A 13520-nucleotide genomic window follows, 5' to 3' on the forward strand; every position below is an offset into this window, starting at 1 on the left:
TCACCTCTTCTCTTTATCAATGGCAATTTGTATGTGAGCGCACACCTCTGGAGTCCCAGCGGACACAGTGGATTTCATCAAGTTCTTAACCCCACAAGGCTACAAATCCGGTTACCACTGTAAGTGTTTTAAACTGTTTAAACTATCACAGCACTCCATGCTGAGTCCCAGCCCGTGTGCAAGTCACGCCCAGATCACACCGAACCATATGAGTGTAACTGCATTTACTCTACTTTTTTCTCTTATTTTATTTTTGCTTTATATAACACCTGCCATTTCCACCAGCACATCAAACCCCGGCTGTAAGCTGACTCCGAGGGGATTCACTTCTATTGTTTTGTGAAACCTTTTTACAGCTGCTTTTATTGATTCATTTTTATCATTCCTTTTTTCATTAAGAACATATGGAAGACATTTTTTATGTGATTTGACTACACCCCAAATTTCTGATGCTGATTTTACTGTAAGATTGTGGGATCCTCTCGGTGATACTGATGATGCAGAGTAGGGCAATGCAGTTTATACACTGAATACTAATAGCCACGGTTGCTAATTGTTAATTGCAAGATTTTTCTAATTACTACTCATTAGTGTAATTTGCATAACTCTAAATGTATGGCGAACTATGATGAGCCCAGTTCAGAATCAACAGTTCAACCAATGAAAACAATGAAAAAACATCACAGTATGTCTTTATTTGCCATTTCTTAGAAATTATTTTGTCATTGGTCATCAGTAAAATTTCAGACATGTGATTGAGCTAAATCACCAATCCTCTTTTACATCAGGAGCAAACCAAAACACTTTTTCAAACAGACATCGACTGCACAATTTAAAGCTGTCGCTGCATCTGATTGTTTACTAATCGCTAATTTATCCGAGAAAGTATTCAGTTCAAGAAAGTGAGGTGAGAAATTACAATTGAACTAAGAGAGAGAGAAAAATAGATTTTTATGTTAAAGATGTTAGACTTTTACTTTTTTTTCTCCAGAGGCCCTCTTCCCCTTCACCCACCCAAAAAACAAGAGTAAAGCCTTTCAGTCACATATAGCCAGAGAATTAGAGATCGGTATATGGGGCTAATCCTTTAATGTGGTATAAACTGTAACAGGTAGTTTCTCATTGTTGTTGGTTTATAAATCATAGCTCTTAAATTTAAATTACAAAAAAAAAACTTTTATTGTACAATATTATCAGGTTAACATCAACTGTAAACAAAACATGCTTAAAAGTTGAAAGAATGAAATGGCAGAAGCTGTTTGCTTTGGATTTCACAGAGCAGACAAAAAATGTTAAGTCAAAACATCTTAATTTTATAATGAACTAGTTATTTTGACTTAAAGGCTACACCGAAAGGTCATTAATATCTGAAGGATTTGCTTATTTGCTTATATCTCCAATGGATCATTTAACCTATTGACAAAGAGCCCTTTGATTTTATCTATTGCCTGCCTGATGGTGATCATCGACTGGGGAGTTATTTTGTATTAAATAATCAGAGGTGATCAATACCGCTCAATAACTGTCTTCCTCCTCCTTCTTATCAGCCCCACAATGTCTCCATGTTGAAAGACCCATCGGCGCACACTGCTGACATGGTTATAAGATGGTCGGAATATATATATATGTAATCTGTTGATCCTCTGGCGTTTTCCAGTTACTTTGTCTTTGTTTAGGAGCTGAATTGCACAATAGCATCCACCAAATGATGGCCAGCACACAATGAGCTACTTCTCCTCCTCTGCATCAGTTGATCAAAACCGCCTGGAGTTATGCAGTTAATGGCATCATTATTGTAAAAGAGAGAGAAAAGGAGATAGGAGAGCGAGAAAAAAGGGGTGGGAAGAACAAAGTTGGAAAAGGAGAAGGAGGAGGAGGGAAGGAAGGAAAGTGTTTGAATTATTATCCTGTATATGCTCGAGTGGACACGAGACAGAGAGCAGGGGGCGATTTGGCGAGTTGTTGAAGAAAAGATGAGAGGTGAGGCCTACGGTGGGGAGGAGAGAGCAGGAGGGAGGGCCGGTGATGAATGGAAGGAGAACAGGGATGAGAGACTGAGCAGCATGAAAGAGTATAGACGGTGCGCGGTCCCGCTCCGAGGATGATGAAACGTTAATTAAAGTAAACGAGCTACCTGAGCTCCCCGGCTAACCCCCTGTCACACTCTGTCAGGAGACAGAAAGAGGGAGGTGGGGGGCAAGGGGGGAAAGAGGGGGTGGGGGTGGGGCGGTGGAAATTTGACTGGAGAGGAGAGAAGTTGGATAATCCAGCTGTGGCTTTAGTTCAAGGTTGATTGCTGTCACAGTTTCTAGCACAGATATCATGCATGTGCACACCAGCGAATATGAATAAATATGACTTCAATATGATCATTTAATCATTTAAGTTATTTTTTGTGCATTTTTATTAAATTATTTTCCATTAATTCCTCGCAGGCTCCATCCAAGATTTCGTGTGAGACCCGCCGAGCTCTCCGCAATGACATCTCGCATGCGGGAACAGAACATTTTGAATGAATCGATCAGCCGTGCGAATGTGCCTGAAATGTTGCTGCATGGATCAGTAATTACAAACTAATTTTTGGCCAAAAGTGCGCCCTAATTTTCAAAAGAAACCCCCACCCATCCTCTCCCTCGAATATGTTTCAGCCTGTGCTCCTCTGTGTATATAATCCTTATTTCCCGTTCAATCCACGCAAGGTTTCATCCGCCAAGATCACCTTTGTTTCTTTTTAATGCTCATATTCATTCAATTAATCTGGGCTCTAATTCGTTTATATATTTATTTACTCGCTCTCGCCATCACTCTCTTCTTTTTTTCATCTCTCTCCAACGATTATCCTGGCGTCTAATTAGAAATCGATGCCGCTTGGCCGCCGGGTATTTGCAATGTGTTTGTGGACGTTGAGAACAATTCCCCGGACAGAAAAGACTGAGAGAAGAAAGAGAGAGGAAGAGGAAACGCTACACTACACTGCACTGCACTATATGCACACACACACGCGAGCGCGCAGATTCTGACAACCGACTTAACTGCTTGCAGCTATTCTTCTTTCTAAAAAAGCAGTAGGCTAAGTTAAAAAAAAAACAGAAAAGAAAGAATGCAAGGAAAGGAAAAAATGAAAAGAAAATGATTTTTTTAACGACTGACGCGAGGGATTTGTGCAGAATTGTTGAGGACTGTTTCCCCGTCTTTTAGGAAAACAAACAAACCTCGAAGTGGAAAAGCACTTTAAATGTGATGGCCTGCATCTAACCCTAGCCAAAAGTCGAAGGAGCCAATTCATCACAAGGTTCTAACAATCCAGTGCGCCGAGCCTCTATTGCAATGGTATTCTTATTTTAGTATCGGGCTTCTATTTTTGAGCGTTTGGGGCCTGCGTATGTAATTAATGCATTAGTCCGAAATGCAAACTTCAATGAAAAAAGTGTAAGAGCCTCTACGTGCGTTTAATAGCAGCCAAACTTTGTTGAAATTAGCCTTCAGTAATTGAGCAATCGTTCATTTGCCTTTCTCCCTTTAAGGCGAATATTTCGGGCAGTTGGAAACTCAAAGTCTAAATTACTTCAAACTTTGTGTGAACTATGGCACCCGTTCTCTTTTCCCTTTTTTGTGCCATAACCGGTGTCTTCTCTGATGCTCATTCCGAGCCGGCGTCGCCTCCTCTCTGTCGCGTCCCGCGGAGAGGAGTCGGTATGGAGGCGACGGGTTAGCGCCATTACCGGGGCCAATCGAACCAAACCGGATTAGCAGCTGCCAGATGAAAAACGAAATCGTTCCAACCAAGTGAAAAAAAATGTAGGGAACCAGAGCCTCGCACTTTTATTAGTTCAGCTTTACACCACAGTGTGTTTACCATCTGTGCGCAACCTTTTATTGGCTCTCCCCATAATCTGTTTTTCAGACGCCGTTTCTCTCTGTTTACTGTGTTCATCATCCCAAACGAGATGCATCACTTTCTCTCCCCCTTTCCCTCCCCTCCCCGTGTGTGTGTGTTTCTCCAATAACTCTGTGGGTTCACCAGTCAGGAAGTGTCATATCGGGAAATGCAGTGTTGGAGTGTCACCCCCCTCTGCATGATAAGGAAAACTGAATAACTTGCTTCTTCTCCTTGTTGCTTCACATTTCATCAACCCCTGTGATGCTTTACTTGTGCCAAAACCATCAGTCTGGGCTCCCTGGTGTCTGTGTGTGTGTGTGTGTGTGTGTGTGTTGTGTGGTTCCAAATGTGTGCATGTGTATGCATGTGAGTGTCTGTGTGTCTTTGTTGCTCTGTGCAATAAGTCATATTTGAGGCTTCATCCTTGCATTTTCTGTCAGTCTATCTTTCCATCTTGCATGCTCATTAAACGTCCCTCCCTCACACAGACACACACACACCATCTCCCTCTCTCTCTCTCTCTCACACACACACACACACACACACACACACATATACACACACACACACACACACACATTCCCTCTCTCACTCTCTCTCTGAGTCTCTCCCTCTCCTTCTTCTTCCTCCGCGCCTCACGCTCCCCTTGCCCGTGGCTATATGATCGTGAAAAATGTGTTTACAAAACTCGCTCTCTTGCAGATCAAACCATACGGACGAATCAAAGACTTTGGAGAGAGAGGCAGAAAAGAAGCGAGGGAAGATAGAGAAAGAGAGATAGAAGGGGTATGAGCAGAGGGTGTGTAGAGGCCTTATAATTTTAAAATTCTCTGTGTGTTATTCTCTCTCTCTCCCTCTCACTTTTTTTCCTCCTCATGTGGTTGTGTGTGCGTCTGCATCTCCTTTGGTAATACAATATCTTTAAGGCCCCCAAAACAACTATCTGTGTCTCACAGTTAAACATGAGATAATGCAATATTGATGTCTCCTTGTCTTTGCTATAACGCAATACTGGACCCATTCAGGCTGGACACGCTAACATAGGCCGATAGTGCCCTTGCACTTAAAAGAATTACTCTGCTCCTGTAATAAATTTTAGAGGGATGCTACACAAATATGAAGTCCCACAAGGAATATAGAAGCCTGTGAGAGCATAGAAGTAAAAAAAAAAAAAACACTCTCAAAGAAGCATCAGGTCACCTTTCATATTATGTATTCAGTACAAGGCACACAGTAATATTGGGCTGTATTAGCTTTCAGCTGGTTCTTTGTGCATTTGGGTTTCAAGGGAGTGATTTGAGACATGTTTACTGGTCCAAGTTTTGAGCGACTTTGTGTTAGCTGAGGCCTCTGAAAGTCCTCAGAGTTATGAAGGCTATTTGCGCTTCATTTTGTGCATCACTTGTTCACGTAATTAAAATTTCAGACTTTTTAGTTCATTAACAAACAAGGACATTATTCTGAAGTCCAACGCTGGGTGCTTGTCACTGCTGTCTTAGTAAAAGTTGTTGAACTGTTTAAAGACCGGGAACACTATTCAATCAGCGCTGGTGGTATACAATTTGGGTGCATTATTTTACTAAGATTTTATTAAGTAGCCGAACCAAATAGAACCAAAACTGCGTCATTTTAGAATCCATAAACGCACAAAATCTGACATGGTGTTGTACATAACAAATGACATCAAGTGCAATAAAACGTGTAATAACCTTTTTAAAACTTATGGTTTATACTCTTGTGGTTGGAAATATGTTTCTCAAGTGCCCATATGATACATTACTTCTATGACAAGACTTCTTTTTTTTATCACAATGTCAAATTGCCTGATGAGGGTGCAAAGGCAGGAAAGGTGTGAGGAGTTATTTTTAAATAGAAATATCAGAATTGCTGCTCTTAATGTTTATGACAGGTTTGATAATTATGAGAAGAGAGCGTCTAAAATCCACAGAGAAGGACAGGAAGAAGACACAAAAAGATGAAGGAAGGGGAGGAAAGGGATTGTGAGGGGATGATGGTGAATGTGGTGAAGGAGGAGAGGGGAATGAGGGGGGTGGGGGGCAGACAGACAGGCAGGGGGAGCGATTATAGCAGGGTTTATGTATGAGCTATTGATTGAGTCGGTGGTGACTTCTTGAGTGGTTAATTCGGGAAGTGAGAGCGATAGAGAGAGTAACTCACTGACCAGAGAGGGGAGGGAGAGTGAATGGGGGGGATAAAGAGAGAGATAGAGTAGGAGAGCGTGATGAGGAGGAGGAGAGATACAGAGGAAGAAAAAAGTGGACTTCCCCAAGTTAAAAGTGTGGAACATAAGATTCTATTTGGCAAGGAATTAATTTGTGGTTCATGATTACTAACAGGGGCAATTTATGAAAGAATGAAGCAGGGTTGTTTTGTTTTTTTGTCTTTTGACCCTTTTCAAAACTGCTGAACTTTTCTCCAAGTGTTTGACACAAACACTTGGATATAAAATTCAGCCAATATTTAAAGGATTTCTATTACAGAAAAAAAAGTCTTAAGATTTGTTTATTATGTGGATTATGCATATATGCTCCTTCTGTTTGGCACAAAACAGCAACTAAAAGGGAAAATAAATGAAATCCATATTTACCTGTGTAGGGTTTTAGAGAGGGCACGGTACCTCGGAGCAGGAAGGGTTCAAATCCAGTCTGAGGCTTTTTGTGTGATGTTTGCATGTTCTCCCCATGAATGTGTGGGTTCTCTCCAAGTACTGTGAGCATGAATGGTTGTCTTTCTCTACGTGTTAGCCCTGCAACCCATCCCGGGTGTTCCTTGTCTCTTGCCAGCTGGGATGGGCTCCAGCCCCCTTTCAGCAACCCTGAATTAGATAAGGGGAAGGAGATGGATGGCTGGATGGATTTTAGAGTAACATATAACCAGGCTTTGAGCTGGAGTCTCTCAAATCTAAATTCTCAATCATACTGGTTCAAAAGCAGTTATCACTAATTTAGAGGGGAAGTGTCATTAAGCATGAAGGTGATTAAACACCATTATGAGCTGCTAAAGGGTCTCTATGACCCCAAACACACAGAAAACAGAAAACAGTGCAGTCACATTCAAACACTGTGTAAGTTATAATGATCACACAGCTTATGATCTGCCTTAGTATTGCTTCAGTCCCAACACGGTTTTCTTTGGGAAATTAACTGAAGATCTGAGCAACCTGCGTTCATGTCCTGAACATACTCAACTCAATTAAAGCCTTCCGCTCTCCATCACACATAAACACTGAGCGAGATCAGACAGCGTATTTTCTTCTCTGGACTTAAGCCTATAGGACACTCGTGCGATCGCTGGAAACCACAGAACGATCTGTTGGTCTCACTGCATCACCTTGTCTGAGGAAAAAATAGTCAAGAGCAACAACTCTGAGTGGGAAACAAGGTGGTGTGTGCGTTTGGTGGACTTGTTTGTAGTGTAGTGAGCGTGAAGGTTCTCGGTAATAGCCTATAGACAGATTGGTTATTATTCCAAATGTGTCCGGTGCATATTCGCCCGCAGTTTGATTTGCAATGCATCTCTCAGTTTGTTCGCTGGTAGGATATCCTGGATAGGATATCAAATTCCGAAAAGCTGCGCGCGCGAGTGACGCTACGCGGGTTTTGCGTGCATCGGTGTGTGTGTGTGCGTGCGCGCGCGCGCATGTGTGTGTGAAGGTCAGCTCGCCGGCGCAGTTTCTTTTCCTATTTCTCTTCCCTCTCGCGCAGGTTTTGATCTCTCAGCCGCGAGATCAAAGGCGCTCTCTGGCTATTAGTCAGCGCGAGCCATTGATCCCTCATCGATCCACGCGAGACACAGCCGCCCCGTGAACACCGCGCGAGGCTCCCAAAAGCTCCTCCCGCGCGTCAGGAGAGAGAGGGAGAGAGAAAGCAGAGGAGGGAGATGGAGCGGTGTCTGTGTGTGCGCGCGCGCGCGTGTGTATTTTTCTACTGGCGCGGGCAGAGCCAAACTCGAGCTTTTTCTTTGCCGCGGGACATGAAACAATGAGGCTCGAGCCGGTTTTAATAAAGCGCGCTTTCCCTCCTTTCAACTCTGGCGCGAGGCGGACGAGCCGGCAGCGGAGAGCGATCGATAATTAATGACGATGAATAATTTAACCCTATCGATTGATACTTTTTTCTTCATCCTTTTTCCCCTTCTTTTCCTTATTTTCTTAAGGCCAGCGTTCTATATCATACTAATGCCGTTTTCACGCGCTCAACATCCTCATCTCCACTCACCTCTTCTTAAACTTGTTGGAGTTCACCACCGATCGTGAAAGTCTGGAGAAAAAAAATCAGGTTTCCTTATTTATCAAAGTACTCTATTTATGACCCGAGCTGGAGTCTAAACTTCTCTCCGTGAATTGAGCTGGTCTTTTCTACTCTTCTTTTTAAAACCGCAAGGTGTTGTGTTTGTCATTAAAGCCAAATATGCACATCATACCCCATTACAATTAGCCCAAGAAACGAACCATGATATTCGACCTTTTAACATATTTTTTCTGCCAACACTTCATTTATTACAGTCAATCCCTCTCACACACTCCTGGTGTTACTCTGTGACTTAAAGTAGTGATATAATGTAGTAAAATCTCCAAAGCTCAACTCATGAAAGAACACACAAAGCTCTTACTCATTTTAAAGCACTCATATTTTCAGCAGGGGTAGCTGTGCTCAGCGTTGACTTTAAGCTATGTATTCATAGATTTAGGAACTTGATGCAAATTCTAAACCCAGCCTTATTCCTTAAGCCGTGAACCAAACAGTTCAGTGTGAAATTATGTTTCTTAAGTTTTCAGATATGGACTTTAATATTTCTCTGCCCTATTACTCCCTGCCTCTGTTGTCACATCTTGTACCGCTGCTCTACTGTATCTTTCAAAGTACATTTCACTGGATGATATTCTGGCCGGGCAGTCCTGTCAGATGATAGCCTGTCTCAGTGTGAAGGACTCAGTATTAGCTTTGCCCCTGCAGTGGGGAGTAATGGGTGCTCTGTGGGAGAACAACTAGATTCAGCCAGTACTCCTGTAACAATATGTCTTGGTTAAATACACTGATGCTGCTGCACCGCTGCCTGCTCCTATTATAGTGACTGCACTGATTTCTCACTCTTTCACATTGCAGTGTGATGGGTGTGTAAGGTACAAAGGAGGGATTGTGGGGAAATCTAGCGGCTATAAGTTGCAACATGATCAGTATTGCTGTGATTATCTGCGCAGTTTCAGTGATTAAAATGTAATCTTTTTTCATTTTTTATGGATTTTCACAGATTCAAAGCTTAAATGGTAAAAGTGAAAACCTTAATGTACAACATGAAATGCTGAACAAAAAAAAATAAATATCAATAATTAAAAAAAACCAACCAGTGATGGTTTTAATGTTTTATGATTCATCCAGTGTATTATCAAGTGTGTAATATCCTGCGAACAGGTCAAATTGTCTGAAAAACCTAGTAATTGAGACCAAATTTTTAACTTGTGAAGTTTTGAGAGTCTTTGGGATGCTGAAGTTGACTCTTTTTTTCGTTATGTAAAGGGGAAGTTAATTTTGTTGATGGCAAGGTTTCAGTCATTGTTTGTCTTAGTTTGAAAAAGCACGTTGAACTTTTTGTTTGGCACATACAAAATCCAAAGAACCTTTTTAATTGGATGCTCAAACAAGATGTAGATGAGATGCATATTTGGGCTTCAAAACAAAATTTGTAGCTTGATATTTTAAGATGTAACTAAATATTATTTTTAAAAATCATATAAAGAATGTTTTTTGGTAATTAAGATGGAACTTAAGCTAAATAAGAAGATTTATAGGCCAGTGTATGGATAGAATTTAATTCTGTGTTGACTTTTCTCTTCAACATTTGGATAGATAGGTTCTTTTCCCTCTTCCTGACCAACCCCCTTTCCTCCTCTCCTCCTCCTCCTTCTCTCTTCTGTCTCTCTCCTCATTTCTCCTCTCTCCTTCTTTCCATCTCCTCTAACAAACCCATAGCAGAGTCCCTCTGTTCTTCCACCCTGAGGCTGACCAGTGTGTCAGAGCTAACCAGGGAGAGGAACAGAGAGAGAAAGACAGAGATAGCAGGAGAGAGGCAAGCAGAGTGAAAGGAAGAGAGAGAGAGTTTTCAGTCGGGCCTTTTTCAGGGGCAACCAAAAAAAGGAAGATGAGACAGATGTACAGAGTCCTTTTCATCTAGTGGAAAAAGAAAGCGGGAGAGGCCAGACTTTTCATGCCTCTCACATTTTTCTATCTTTTTATATCGTGACCCATCACTCTTTCCTTCTTTAGACAGCACTGGAGACATAATGTTGCCTGAATGTCAGGCTGCCCTCCTTCCTCGCTCTACCCCAGTCACTCTGCAGAATTTCAAAACGTAGTTTGTACTACAGTATATCCCTCACACTGGTTTCTTTTCACTCCCGTCAGTGTCCTACTAACCTTGGCGTCACAAGTATGCCAGTTCTGCCTTTACTTTAGCAACATTGTTACAGAGTTGATGTTTGGGAGATACATGCAAAAGTTACAAATACAAATCTGTGACCTTTGTGGCGAGACTGACCTCTTAAAACTCAGTGGGACTGGTCCAATCCTGACTCTTGGATATGCTTTTGCAGTCCTTTTCTTACTCTTAGTCCCCACTTGGGCAAGAAAGTCGAGAGGTCACAGGAAGTTCATCAGTTGAGAAAATACAAGTTTCAGTTTACTGCTGAAAGAAGGATGGTTCACGTACAAGTCTACCTGAACATGATGCAAACATACCAATTTGGTCATTGCAACACTGTAGTAATTTTCATCTTTCTTTCTTTGGACTTTGTCCCTCGTCAGTTACAATAGTTGGAAACGATTGCTCTCGCTGATGTAGGAGTTTGTCTTTAGAAGACCCATCTGCTTATCCATGAATTTATTGTCCTTTTTTTCCAAAGCAGTTTTCCAATGATCAAAACAGATTTGGCATAACATGACTGAAAGGTTATTTATTGGAAGCAACTGAACTTTATTTGCACTGTGTGAAATTCAAGAAGAAGAGAAATAAACTGAGTGAAAAATGCATTTTATCTCCTCTCCAATCATTAGTAAATCTACAGTGAGCAGTATAACAGTATAGTACCTAGCACTGTGGGTTTGCTAGCAGACAGCTTAATTTCTTATATTGTATGAATTTTGAGGGCGCTGCACTGTGCATAAATTTCACTCTCTAATGCTTTGAAAATGGCTAAAAGTAAGTACAGAGAGCAAATGTGGAGGGATTTCTGAGGTTTACATGTTGAGCAGTGACAACAGCAGAAACCTTTAACCTTTCAGCCTTGACACAGGAAGTTTGTGTATCCCTGCAATGTTGTTGTGTCCTAAAGTCACAAAAAACAAAGTGCACTCTTTTAAGCGTTAAACTATAGAAAAGCCTCTGAATCATCAACACACCAGAGATTTTCCAGCAGTAATGATCCATTTGCTAGATCTAGTGCAGGCCTACACTTCAGATTATGTGTAGGAACACAGCTGAGGTGTTTTTGTGAAGTTGTGATTGTGTGAAGTAACTTAGTGAATCTATTGAGTGTGCTTACTATTGTCACCGGTAGCCATGTGATCCATCATCCACGCTGGGTTTCACAGGTGACCTTTTGTGGGAGAGGGGTCCTTTGTTTGGACTTTGTGTCTCTTTGTCCAAATAAAGCAGTGTTTTTTCTGCCTACATCTCTCTATCAGTAAACCAGAATCTTTAGTAAACAAAGTGCATTCTCTTTTTCAGCTCGGTGAGATCTGTGTTAGTGTGCCGATATTGATTCAGTCAATATCTATGGGCTCCATGTCTTACTTTGTGTGCTGCGTCGTACAGTGTGTGTGCGACGGCTACCTGAATGCCTGCGTATTTGTGCCATATCTGCTTGAGACTGTGTTTACTGTGCATGCACAATCCCTTACAATCTGTGAGTGTCTGTATCTGACAGTCTGTGCATGCATGTGTGTGTTTGAGTGTGTGCGTATGAGGAGCAGTATTCCCTGGGCTGCTAGTTATAATGTTTCTGGGGGTGATGGGGGGAACTTGAAAGCCCTGTGCTGCCCAAATCAAAACTAACAAGGAAATGATGGGGGCTCCTTTATCTCCTCTCTGGCCTGGGGGGCCGAGGGGGGGGGGCGAGAACGGGAGACTGGGCAGGGAGGGAAAGAAGAGGAGGTGGGAGGGAGGGAGAGAGAGAGAAAGGGAGAGAGTGAGGGGAGGAGGAGGAGGAGGGGGGTAGCCTGGCTTCCTCTTTGATTTGTAAAAAATGCATTACCTCCGAAATCAAACGGAAAATTACTGCGCCGAAGCAAAACACACAGAGCAGGAGAGAGGGAGAAGGGTGGAGTGGAAGGGAGGGCGGGGGAGAAGACAGTGGATAGGTGTGTGAATAGAAAGGAGGTGGGAAAGAGGAAAGGAGGAGTCACCTGTATAGATATGCTGTTGGATATGAAAAGGGAAGGAAGAGTATAGATTTGAGGTAATGCGTAGGTGGTATGAGAGGAAGTTGGAAACACTGTGAAAGACAGGAGCTCACATATATGTTTCCCGCAGAGGAGATGAGCTTATACATGCCGTGGACCATGAGAATACGGCAAATGAAAGAGATGATGCAGTATTGATGACCTGTAGCCCACGGGGAAGAGGAAAGTTATGGATTGCTGCCTCCAACACAACGTATATCTCATTTTGTAAAGACCAATCTTCGCAACGGCCTTCCTGTCAGATGAGGTCAACATTTTCATGGAAAGATGACAGTTTCAAATGTTTTCAATAATCCCCAAACATGGAACAGCAGGGTGTATTTTGATATCCTACTGGTAAACAGTCTAATCAAAATATTTGATCCTTTTCTAAAAATGAGTCGCGCGGGATGAGTGCAGACAGAGTCTCCAGATAGTTGAATGACCAAAAAAAAAGAGAGAAAAGGAACAATAAGAGTAAAAATAATAATTATTATTATAATAAATAGAATTAATGTCAGCTCTGCACTCATAGACAGAGAGAGCAGACTGAAAACAAGGAAGATGAAGAGCGGGAGGGGAGAGGGGAGAGAGGAGACAGCGAGCGGGCCCACAATCCAAAGGCTTGAAGCAGGGTGAGAGCGAACGTGAGACAGAAAGAGTCAGAGAGTGAGAGAGTGAGAAATGCCTGGAGTTAGCAATAATAATTTATACAAACACACCTTAATAATTCACGTTCCATTTCAATGCTGGAGGGAAAATCCAAAATTCACAGAGCATAATTAAATAGAGGCAGAGAGTGAAGGGAGAGATAGAGAGGCCAGCATTAAAGATACCAGTGTAGCAGCAGGCTATCTCTTCCATCTGAGCTTTGTAAAACAACCCTGATGAAACTGTGATATCCAAACTAGATTCCATCTCACAGTTCCCCTCTTCATCACAGAACCACCAAGATCTCATCTTCTCGCATCAGCAGATGTCTATATGAATATATTTAGGAAGTCTTATGATCATAAGCTCTTGTATTATAAAAAGGCCTACCCTACCTCACTGACACGTGCACGTATCATTCAACATTCAATGCAGAGCATGAAGCGATGTGATGGGGTGAAAAAATAAAAGTTTGGTGGTTTTTTTTGTAAATCTTCAGATTTCAAAATGCACAGAAGTAAAAACAAAATCAG

The 13520-nt window shown here is 42.0% G+C and overlaps 1 protein-coding gene across 3 annotated transcripts in view; it reads left to right on the top strand.

The window, feature by feature from the left end:
- Nucleotides 1-13520, top strand: part of erfl1 (Ets2 repressor factor like 1) — a 48743-nt gene that overhangs the window by 25527 nt on the left and 9696 nt on the right. The gene's annotated exons all lie outside the window — the stretch shown is intronic.

Source organism: Perissodus microlepis, chromosome 11 (assembly GCF_051167445.1).
Source record: "Perissodus microlepis isolate ML-2025 ecotype Zambia chromosome 11, ASM5116744v1, whole genome shotgun sequence".
NCBI lineage: Eukaryota > Metazoa > Chordata > Actinopteri > Cichliformes > Cichlidae > Perissodus > Perissodus microlepis.